Here is a 12,360-nt window from a genome sequence, read left to right as displayed (position 1 = left end):
TTCCTATTCAATCAAACAAAGTCAGGAAGACTTCATGAAAGGGAAATTATACCAGACAATTTTACTGGAGTCATTTGAGGAGGCAAAAAAAAAGGATAGATAGAGGGGTAGCAGTACATATGTTTAGATTTTGAAAAAGTGTTCACTAAGGTGCCTCACATTAAGCTACTTAATAGGATGAGTCCATTGTGTTTGGAACGATATATTAGCACGAACAGAGGATTGGATAACTAATAGAGAGTAGAAAATTGGAATAAAAGGGACATTTTTGAGATGGTAACATGTAACTGGTGGAGGGCCACAGTATTGGGGACCATAATTATTTACAATATATGTTAATGATTTGAATGAGTAAAGTGAATGAACTATTGCCACGTTGGGAATAGTATAAAAATAGGTGGGAAGGCAAGTGGGAAAATGACACAAAGAGGACATAGAGGGATATAGACAGCTGAAGTGAATGTGCAAGACCTTGATAGAGGGTACATGATGTGGAAAATATGAGATTATACACCTTGGCAGAAGAATAAAGAGCTGAATATTATTTAAATAGGGAAAGACTGCAGAAATCTACAGCACAGAGGGATTTGGGTATGCTCATGTATGAATCACAAAAGGCTATTTTCGTTGACATCAATGCATGCTACATGCTGCTTTAAATCGCACATTTGCAAATTTCTGGGTGAGAATGTGGTGGGGGAGTAGAGATCAGGACTGGGAAGGGAAATATCAAGACTAGAGGAGGTAAGATATTGGGACTGGTTGTGGTGAAAAAGATTGAGATCAGGACTGGGAATGGGGACAAGTTTGGGACTAAGGGTGTGAGGGAGAAGAGATTGGGAGTAGATGTGGTAGGGATCTGGGTCAGGAGAGAACCAGATGGGAAGTTGGAGAGTGGGAAAGAGAGCTGTGCAGAGTGTGGAAGTGAGGGAGGGGGTTAAGGGCACCTGGCTCTTTTGCCCTTCTTTCGCCTCACCCCCCCCTCTTGGTTTTCCTTGTCAACATCACCCTTGACATCCAGGCACTCTTCCCTATTCGCTCCAGGGGTTCCCACCCCATGTCCAGCATCCCTCGTCACTCTCCCACCATGAAAGCCCAGCTCAAAATCTTACGGGCTTCCCTGTTCATGCACAGTGTTGCATTTTTATGTGACTTCACACATAAAATTTACATGATGATGTCTGTGTTTGGATGCTCCAATGAACATGGAACATAGTTGCCCTCAGTCATTAGTGCCAGCCATCATTAAATGTTAGCATCTAATAGCAAATAATAGGGAAGGCAAATAAAATATTGGCCTTTATTTTAAAGGAAGTTGACTATAAAATGGGGAAGTCTTACTAAAACTATACATTAGTCTACAGCTGGAATATTGTGAAAAGTTTTGGTTCCCTTATCTAAAGGAAGATAGACTGGCATTGAAGGCAGTCCAGTGGAGGTTCACGAGGTTGATTCCAGATACGGATGAGATTTTCTTATAAGGACATTTTCAGCAAGTTGAGCTTGTATTGACTAGAGTTTAAAAGAATGTGAGGCAACATTATTCAAACATTTAAGATTCTTAGGCTGACAGGGTAGATGAGAAGAGGTTTCTTCCCCTTGTGGGAGAGTTTAGGATCAGAAGGCATTATATCAGCATAAGGGGTCACCCACTTAAGGCAGAGGTCAGGATGATTTTCAAGTTGGCAGGCTGTAATTAATGTAGCTGCACAAGGATCAGTAGTATAGCTTCAACTATTTATAGTCTATATTTACAATATAGACCAAGAATAATGCACTTAGTTTTTGATATTACAAAGCTAAGTGGGAATGTAAAGTGGGAGAAGAATACAGAAGCTGGAAAGAGATGCAGGCAGACTAATTGATTCGACAAAAAGGCAGAAGGTGAACAATGTGGGATAATGTGATTTGTAGTAAGAACCGAAAAACAGAACAATTAAAAAAAAACACAAAACAACTAAATGTAGATGTTTGGAGAGACTTGGGAGTATTCGTACAAGAAACTCACAAAGCTAGCACACAGTTACAGCAAGCAAATAGGAAGGTAAAATTCATGTTGACTTTTATTGCAGCGGGATTGGAGTACAAGAATAAAGAAGTCTCACAAATAATCGTACAGGGCTTCGTTCAGGCCACATATGAAATATTGTGTGCAGATTTTATCTATATTTAAGGACGTACTTCTATTAAGGTTGGTTCAGCAAAAGTTCACTGCATTGGTTCCTGAAATGCGAGGATCATCTTGGGATGACACGGAATAGTCTGGGTACATTATTTCTAGAGTTTTGAAGAATAAATGGTGATCTCATTAATTATGCAATCTGAAGAGGTAAACATATGAGATTGTTTCCTCTGTCTGTGGAAACCTGAACAAGGGGTCACAGTCTCAGTCAATCATTTAGGATTTCAATGAGAATGACATCTTTGGAATCCTTTACCCCAAAGGGTTGTGAATGCTCTGCCATTGAAAATAGTTAGGCTGAGATAGACAGATTCTTGGTCATTCCTAGAATCAAAGGATATAAGTAGTGGATGGACAGAAAATTGTATTGACTGGCACAGTAGGTTCACAGGACTATATAATCTATTCTTGCTTCTAATTTTTATGTTCCTATACTGGGACAATTTTCACTGGGGCAGAGAGGATAAAACTATTTGAAATTGATTTTTAGAATAATGAATTACCTTTGAAGAGTAAACAGGAAAGGAATTCTGAATCAGGAACAAGAGAGGTTTCTTTCTACAGTTTTCAGATTGTGGAACACCTTTTCAGAAGGAATTGTTGATAGTGTAACTGGTGCAGGCAGAGTAAAAAATGAGCAAGATTGCACACTTCAGAGAAAATCATCGATAAACACCATTTAAAAAATCATAGAAAAGAGAATTAGTTAGAGAGCTAGAGAGAGCTTGTACTTACATTGCTTACAGACAGTGAGAACTTCAGACAGATGCATGTAGTGGTGAGAAATTAGTTCCTTGAACAGAAATTTAAAACTGCAATAAAGAAGATGGAGTCTTGCTGCTTTTTTCGGTGGTGTTCTAACAGTTCCTGTAATTGCCCTAAATGACAGACAGAAAGTAAGTTTGACTTCCTGTTTCCTTTATTAATCATTTAACTCAATATTGGATACTTTGTACTGAATCTAGCCGCAACTTCACACAATATATTTCTAAAATGGTGGTAACATTCAATGTATTCAGCTATTTCTTTGTACAGAATTTGCTGTACAAATTGGAAAAAATTAGTCACTGCACCCTTAATGTCTCTGTGGCCATCAGTGGATGCTTTCATGGTTGCATAAAATGACCTATATATTGCACACCTATTGTACTGATGTGCTGAATTTGAATAGATGCTTCTCTATTGACAGATGTACATCTTCTCCTATTGCAAAATCATTAACTGAAATAATTTTCTCTGACCTTTTGTCCAATACTTTGATTGGATTTGATTTGTTTTTTACTGTTGTGTGTACCGTGTTGTCTTCCTTGCTTTACAGGCAGATCGTACTATATATGTGCATCAGGGTAACAATGAGAAAACTAAAGGATAAGGTTTCACATTTAATAATTTAATTAAAATCAACATAACAGAACTTAATTACTAAGCAAATCATGGTCTATATATTAAAAAATCACGCATTAAATGGCAGATACAAAAAAGATAGGTCTCACTGAATTATAGGGCTGTTCACTCAGTATATATGGCATGAATGTCATGACAAAATTCTTCAAAACTCTAAATGTTTTCAGGTAGAATTCCAGAATTCAAGCTTCTTTTCTTTGAAGCTTTAGCCATGGTTTCTAATGCAGCAGGAGCTTCCAACTAAGACAAATTTGAGACACTGTCCACAAGAGTTCGTACTCTGCTAAATTTGTACTGCAGCACACCAAATACTAGGGAAAGAGATAGAGGAAACCAATTTGCAGGGAAACTACTGTGTAGAATTGTAAAATCTTAATGTATCTCAATACAGACTGAAATTTATTAGTCTTAGAGCAAAGAGGGGAGGGAATTCCTGAAATGTGTGTAAGAGAACTTTCTTGATGCCAAACACAACTGTTGGACACAAGAGAGACTGGACGTATAGTTACAATGGCCAACAATATTTTGTTTTAATTTGGTTAGATTATGTTTTTGATTAGTGATAAATGAATCCATTACTCCCATTGCAAATCCCTGAGAGTATTTATGGGAAATTTGAGACTGTCAGAACTTTTGAACTAACCTAAAGAAAACTCAGAAATCCTGAAAATAATATTCAGTTTCAATTAGGGTTCCAAATTGATGGTGTTATAGACTGACTGTTTGCTTGCAATCAAGTAAGTGGCAAAGGCAAGTATGGCAGTGGGAGACAGTTCTTACAATATTGCACAGCTGGGGGAGCTACAGTTCATGTTTTCCTCATTCTTCTTGGCCTGAATAAGAAAAGTTTAACACTTACTTTAAAAGACCTTTTTGTCATTTGAAGTATGATTCAATAAATGGGATTGTTGTAATGTGTGCTTTCGTCAGTAGCAAGTTAAAATGCTAATGGGATTCCAATAACAACATAGTAACCTCACCTTCACATATTAATGAATGATTGCCTGAGTCAGAAGAGTGCCTTAGCTGCCAAAACTGAGGGCACAGTTAGTGGGCAGAATTCAAGAACCATGCAGAAAAGGGAAGATGTGTTTTTGAAGGGAATTTTAATTGCACTGTCATCCCATTCAAACCAACTGTAGAGGATTATGGTTGTTTCTTCTTAATTAAATATAAATGGTTGAGAACTGTTGGACAGTTGGCTAAATGCTGGGTTTAGTTATTACGCACTGTTTTAGGTGCTTACCTGAGTTCTATTAGCTAATTTTCTTTTATGAGGTTTGCAGGTCACATTGTGGGTTTCAAATGTTAACATAGCTAATTTTCCACTTGCAGCTTTAATGTCCCATGATACTTTATAGGTAGGAAGATTTATATTTCCTTTGTTTCAGGACCGTAGATCCTGATGACAAAATGAACTTAATTATTATCTTCCCCACTCTATGCCCCCCACCACCTTCCACTCCCTTATATCAGGCACATCTTCAGAATAGGTTTAAAATTGACAAATTAGAAGCATGTTCTCAACCATTTCTATGCCCACACAACACAAGAGCAAACTATTGCAGCTGCTATAAATTTGAACCAAAAACAGAAAATGTTGGAAATTCTCAAGATGGCTGGCAGCATGTGTGGAGTTAGAAACAGGGCTAACACTTCAGGCCAAGGACCTTTCTTCAGAACTGAAGGAAAGTAGAAAGTGGAAGGAGGAGGTAGGAGAAAGAACAGAAGAGGTCTGTGATAGGTCAGAAGGTTAGAGGACTCACAATAGACTTCCTTGTATAAAACGCACAAGGATTAGATTAGATTACTTAGAGTGTGGAAACAGGCCCTTCGGCCCACCAAGTCCACACCGATCCGCCGAAGTGCAACCCACCCAGACCCAGTCCCCTATGTTTACCCCTGCCCCAACACTACGAGCAATTTAGCATGGTCAATTCACCTAACCTGTGGGAGGTAACCGGAGCACCCGGAGGAAACCCATGCAGATACGGGGAGAATGTGCAAACTCCACACAGTCAGTCACCTGAGGCGGGAATGGAATCCAGGTCTCTGGTGCTGTGAGGCAGCAGTGGTAAACACTGTGCCACCATGCCACCCAGGATCTGTAGTAAAAAAGCAAAAGATGTGTTTGAGAATGATTTAAACTATTTAAATTAGGATCCCACATTGCAATTGATCCAAATGTTTTCTTCCTGTGTTTCTCAAAGGTCAGGAAATGCAACAGTGAGACGGAAATGGAGACTGCTGCACTACATTGCTTGAGTTTTATGGATACAGAAAGAGCAGGAAAGTAGATGGGGATGTAGATAGATATTGGTGAGGTAAGGTAGCGCATGGTGTATCCATTGACTTTCCATCACTGTGGCATTCTGCACCATGGCATGAAGGCAGAGGAAGGCCCTTCCACACAGATGCTGGCTTTCTCAGTTTAATTAAAAGCCTTGTACTTTTGGTAATAGCATTTTATCTGTGTTGGATGCTTCCTTTTCAGCGTGGGTTGACCAACCTTTGAATCCTGGAGAGTTTCTTGCAGACCGAGGTTAGGTGCAATGTGGTATGAGATGGGAATTGGATAGCATAGGAAAGTTGTGTGGGCTGTGTTCAGCGAGTGGGGGATTTTTGTTGTGGTGAAAGGTGTGGTGTAGGATGAATGTGTGTGGAGGTATTTGAGGTAGGGGATGTGAGATGGGAAATGGCAAAGGGTCTCCTAATTGAGGTATATTTCTGGCCTCTGGTTGCGCCTCGTGGCAGTAATGGGCATCCCTGCAGCAACATCGCCAAAGTCTTTACCAATCAATTCTCACCCAGGCTGGCAACTCTTAGAGATCCTTTGAAAGGGACAAGTCATAGAGTCAAATAGTCATAGAGTCATACAGCACAGGAACAAACTCTTCGGTCCAAGTGATCCATGCCAACCAGGTTTGACCCATATCCCACTCAACCTTTCTTATCCATGTACCTGCCCTGTAATTGTACCTGTCTCTACCTCTTCCTCTGGTAGCTTGTTCTGTATATGTGTCTTTCTGTGTGAAGAAGTTGCCCCTCAGGTCCCTTTTAAATCTTTCCCCTCTCACCGTAAACCCATGCCCTCTAGTTTTGGATTCCTCTATCCTGGGGAAAAGGCCTTGGCTATTCAACTTATCTATGATTTTATGATTATGATTTTATCAACTTCTATAAGGTCGCCCCTCAGCCTCCCATGATTCAGAGACAAAAGTCCCAGCCTATCCAGCCTCTCTTTATAATTCAAACTCTCCAGTCTCGGTAACATCCACATAAATCTTTTTTGCACGTTTTCCAGTTTAAAAATATCCTTCCTATAGCAAGACAACAAGAATTGTACGCCAGTACTTCAAATGTGGCCTTTCAAATGTCTTGTACACTGTAACATGACATCCCAAATCCTGTACTCAATGCTCTGACTGATGAAGGTAAGAATGCCAGATGCCTTCTTCACCACCCTGTCTACTTGTGACGCCACTTTCAAGGAACTATGTATCTACACCTCTAGGTTTCTCTGTTCAACAACATTCCCCCCAGGGCTTTATCATTAACTGTGTAAGTCCTGCCCTGATTCATCTTACCAAAATGCAACATCTTGCATTTGTCTAAATTAAACTCCATCTGCCATTCTTCAGCCCACTGGCCTAGTTGATTAAAATCCTGTTGTACACTTAGATACATTCTTCACTGTCCATTATACAATTTTGGTGTCATCCGCAAAATGCTAATTTATTATATTCTCATCCAAATCATTTGATAAATGACAAACAACAGTGGACTGAGCACTGACCTTGGGGCATACTGCTGGTCACAGGCTTCCGATCTGAACAACAACACTCTACCATCACACTATGTCTCCGACTGTCAAACCAATATTGTATCCAATTGGCTAGCTCTCCTTGGATCCCATATGATCGAACCATGCTAACCAGTCTACAATACAGAACCTAATTGAAGGCATTGCTAAAGTCTATGTAAACAATGTCTACTCCTCTGCCTTCATCTATCTTCTTGGCCACCTCTTCAAAAAACCCAATCAAGTTAGTGAGACATGACTTTGCACACACAAAGCCATGTAGATTATTCCTAATCAGTCCTTGCCTTTCTAAATTCATGGAGATACTGTTCCTCAGAATCCCCTCTAACAACGTACTCACCATTGATGTGAGGATCACCAGTCTGTAGTTCACTGGCTTTTTCTTGCAGCCTTTCTTAAATAATGGCACAACATTAATCACTCTCCAGTCTTCTGGCACCTCATCCATGACTATCGATGACATAAATATCGCTGCTAGGGGCCCTGCAATTTCTTCCCTAGCTTCCCACAATGTTCTAGAATACACTTGATTAGGTCCTGGAGACTCATCTACTTATATGCATTTTAAGACCTCCAGCACCTCCTGTTCTGTAATGTGGAATTTTTTCAAGACACCATTATTTATTTCACTGAGTTCCTTAGCTTACATATATTTCACCACATATATTCCTGAAGAAGGGCTAATGCCCGAAACGTCGATTCTCCTGTTCCCTGGATGCTGCCTGACCTGCTGCACTTTTCCAGCAACACATTTTCAGCTCTGATCTCCAGCATCTGCAGACCTCACTTTCTCCTCATATATTTCACCACAGTAAATACTGACACAAAATATTTGTTTCAGATCTCACCTATGGTTGCACACAGAGATGACCTCGTTGATCTTTAAGGGGCTTCATTCCTCTCCCTAGTTACTCCTTTGTACTTAATATACTTGTAGAATGTCTTTCGATTCTTCTTAACCTAATTTTCCAAAGCTATTTTTCTGTGTTGTATATCTCTTTGACTCTATGAATCAATCTCATGTCCCCTCTTTGCCCTCTTAATTTACCTATTCAGCGTGATCTTACACCCCCTATATTCCTCAAGGGATTCGTTTGATCCCAGCTATTTATACCTGACATATGCCTCCTTCTTTTCCTTCACCAGAGTCTCAACATCTCTATAGTCATCCAGTGTTCCCTACTCCTGCCAGCTCTTCACACTAATACGAATATGCTGTCGCTGGACTCTCATTATCTCACTTTTGAAAGCCTCCTACTTGCCAGACATCCCTTCACTTGTGAACTACCTCCCCCAAATCAATTTTTGAAAGTTCCTGCCTAATACAATCAAAATTGGCCTTGCCCTAATTTAGAACTTCAACTTCTAGATCAGGCATATCCTTTTCCATAACTATTTTAAAACTAATAGAATTATGGTCACTGATCTCAAAGTGCTACCCTATTAACACCTTAATCACTTGCTTGTCTTATTTCCAAAGAGAAGGTCAAGTTTTGCCCCTTCTGAAGTAGGGCCATCTACATATTAAGAAAGTTGTCTTGAACACCATTATTATGGACCAGGCCCAACCTCTCAAAACATTTTAAGCAGGTAGGCCAGACACTAACTTTGCTATTTGATTTACGTAAGTGTATAGCAGATTTTCCCAGAGAGAATTAGCTGGCCAGCCGACTTAGTTTTTAAACAAAACAGAATTTATTCACAAGATTACGAAATGAAACATAAAGAACAAAAAGTAGAATACTGAAGTAACTTACCCTATCCGAACATGACAGCTATCCTGACTTAATGATGCTGTTCCAAAATACTTGCAACAATCTCAACAAACATCTCTTGGCACAAAAGGTAAAAACAAACAAGGACTTACAGGCTTTAAGTTAGAAAGAAAGAAAGTCCGGCCTGAGCTCGCCCCAGCAATATTCTTTCACACACACTGCTGCTAAACTGCCAGAGTTGCTGAACTGGCCACTCCCCTTTCATTATGCAAGTTTTTTTTAACTTGAAAGCCTTCTATCTATGGCAGCATCCATTCGCTGTAAGCGAATGGGCCCTAAAATCAACTCAAACTCTCAGACTTTTCAGAGTCGGGATCATTTACATCCTTACTGAAAAAAAATCAAGGACAACATCACCTTCCCAGGATGAGCAGCCTCATCATATCTCCCCCCGTTAAAAAAATGAACCATCAATATCCAAAGATGGCTTCACTTTTAAAACCCCTTAAAAAATTGGTTAGTACTCTAAAACACACATATACATTCCATTGACAATAAACATGCAAATAGCGCAACTACGTTCGGATTCAGTCTGTGGCATTCCACCACTGAACACCTCTGTTTCTCATTCGGGTGGCAACAATGCATCGGCAATCACGTTTTCTCCACCTGCCACAATTTTCAAATTGAATGGCTGTAACAAGAAGTTCCATCTAAACAGTTTGCCATTTCTGTCCTTAAATTTCTCCACAAACTTCAGTGGTTTATGATCAATGTTTACGATTGTCTCAGATGTGTTACTGGTAACATAAACACTGAAATGTTGCAAGGCTAACACCAAGCTCAAAGTCTCCTTCTCAACCATCGAATATTTTTGATGATGAATGTTAAACTTCCTGGAGAAATACCCAATAGACCTTTCTATCTTCTCGTCACATCCTGCAGGAGCACAGCACCAGCACTCACATCACTTGCATCGATAACCAAATTGACAGGCTTTGCGTAATTAGGTGTGGCTAATACTGGGATAGTGGTTAACACATTTTTCAAGCTGCCAAATGCCTTCTGACAGTTTGCTGTCCACTGAAACTTCTTGCCTTTCTTTAGCAATTCAGTGAGTGAAGCAGCCACACTGCTAAACTTCGGCACAAACTTTCGATAAAATCTATATAATCCTAGGAACTGTAGTATTGCTCTTTTATCGACGTATGGGAAACTTCCCAATTGCCTTTGTTTTCACATCCCTTGGGGCCATTTTTTCGTGTCCAACAACATGGCCCAGGAAGATGACTTGGGCCTTGGCAAATTCACTTTTAGCCAGGTTTATCACCAAGCCTGTCTTCCGAAGTTGATCGCATAAGTCCGATAAATGTTGTAAATGTTCCTTACATGTGTGATTAAGAATCACCAGATGATCTACGTATGCAACACAATTGGGTAATCAGATAATGACATTATTGATTAGTCTCTGAAATGTGGCTGGCACATTTTTCATACCAAATGGCATGACTTTAAACTGATACAGTCCATTTGCCGTTATGAAAGCCGAAATTGCCTTTGCTCTTTCTGACAAAGGTACCTGCCAGTATCCTCTGAGCAAGTTCAACTTGGAAATATAAGTTGCTTGTCCCACATTTTCAACACAGTCACCATGGAATGAGATGTGCATCAGTCTTTGTAACTGCATTGACTTTCCGATAGTCCACACATAACCGTTGAGTACCATCTGGCTTTGGCACCATTACTATAGATGAGCTCCAGTGGGTGTAACCCACTTCAATTATATCATCTTGGAGCATGTGTTCAATTTCTTTCCGAACCTGTGCCAACTTTAGTGTGTTATGCCCTAGAATGATGTTCCTTAATCGGAACAGCACTTCTTATATCTACATCATGCACAATTAGGTTAGTACTTCCCAGTTTATTTCCACATATCTCCCCATGTGATAGTAATAACTCTTTCAGGTCATTTTGATTTTCCTCAGGAAGATAACTCAATAATTTAAACCAAATTTTGACGACGTCCTCATTGTCCAATTTAATTTGAGGAATATCCAATTCAGAATCATCTGGACTTGGTTACTCCTTCTGTGTTGTAATCATTAATACCTTTTCCTCTTGCTTTCCTTCCCTGTCAAAATACCTTTTCAGCATATTCACATGACACACTCTGTGAGATTTCTTCCTGTCTGGAGTCCCTATCAAGTAGTTCACCTCACTCAATTTCTTTTCAATTTGATAAGGTCCACTAAACCTTGCTTTTAAAGGTTCACCTATTACTGGAAGTAACTAATATCTTATGCCTGATATCAAAATTGCAATTTTTTTATTTATTGTCTACTTCCTGTTTCATTGTATGCTACGATACTTTTAAATGCTGACTAGCCAACACCCTAGCACTATTTAATAGTTTCCTAAAATTTGACACATAGTCCAAATGAGTGGTCTTTGAATTACCAACTTCTCCTTAATCAATTTTAACAGTCCTCTCACTTCATGCCCAAAGACAAATTCAAATGGACTGTATTTAGTCAATTCAGTTGGTGCATCTCTAATCACAAAAAAAGCACAAATGAAATTCCCTCATCCCAATAATTTGGATAGTCATGATTATAAGCCCTCAACATGGTATTTAATGTTTGATACCACTTTTCTAGCGCTCCCTGTGATTCTTAATGGGATGCAGGAGATTGGAATTGTTTTATTCCTAAGCTGTCCATAACTTCCTTGAGTAGATTTGATGCAAAGTTTGACCCTTGATCTGACTATTTGTATTGGTAGTCTGTATCTTGTGAAAAATTTGAGTAATTCCTCTACCATCCTTTTAGCTGCGATATTGCGTATTGGAAGTCTAGTCGATTCTTCCATTATTAGAGTCATAGAGATATACAGCATGGAAACAGACCCTTCGGTTCTACTCATCCATGCCAACCAGATATCCCAACTTAATCTAGTCCCATTTGCCAGCACCTGGTCCATATCCCTCCAAACCCTTCCTATTCACATACCCATCCAGATGCCTTTTAAATGCTGTAATTTTACCAGCCTCCACCACTTTCTCTGGCAGCTCATTCCATACATGCACCATCCTCTGTGTGAAAAAGTTGCCCCTTAGGTCTCTTTTATATCTTTCTCCTCTCACCCTAAACCCTCCTGTTCTGGACTCACCCATCCCAGGGAACACAGCTATAGTCTATTCAACCTCTCCCTATGGCTCAAATCCACCAACCCTGACA

General features: G+C 39.6%; 1 protein-coding gene across 1 annotated transcript in view; it reads right to left on the bottom strand.

Moving 5' to 3' along the window:
* The window catches only part of LOC122555758 (NACHT, LRR and PYD domains-containing protein 3-like), an 87,117-nt gene that overhangs the window by 59,553 nt on the left and 15,204 nt on the right, over positions 1–12,360 (bottom strand). Inside the window, exon 2 of the mRNA XM_043701862.2 lies at positions 2,918–3,060. The gene's annotated coding sequence lies outside the window, so the exon portion shown is untranslated. The remainder of the gene's footprint in view (positions 1–2,917; positions 3,061–12,360) is intronic.

Source organism: Chiloscyllium plagiosum, unplaced genomic scaffold (assembly GCF_037043375.1).
Source record: "Chiloscyllium plagiosum isolate Xiang-an unplaced genomic scaffold, Cpla_swu_hap1 HiC_scaffold_13, whole genome shotgun sequence".
Lineage (NCBI taxonomy): Eukaryota > Metazoa > Chordata > Chondrichthyes > Orectolobiformes > Hemiscylliidae > Chiloscyllium > Chiloscyllium plagiosum.
Note: the sequence above shows the minus strand (reverse complement) of the source record. Positions and strands in the feature narration are given on the sequence as shown.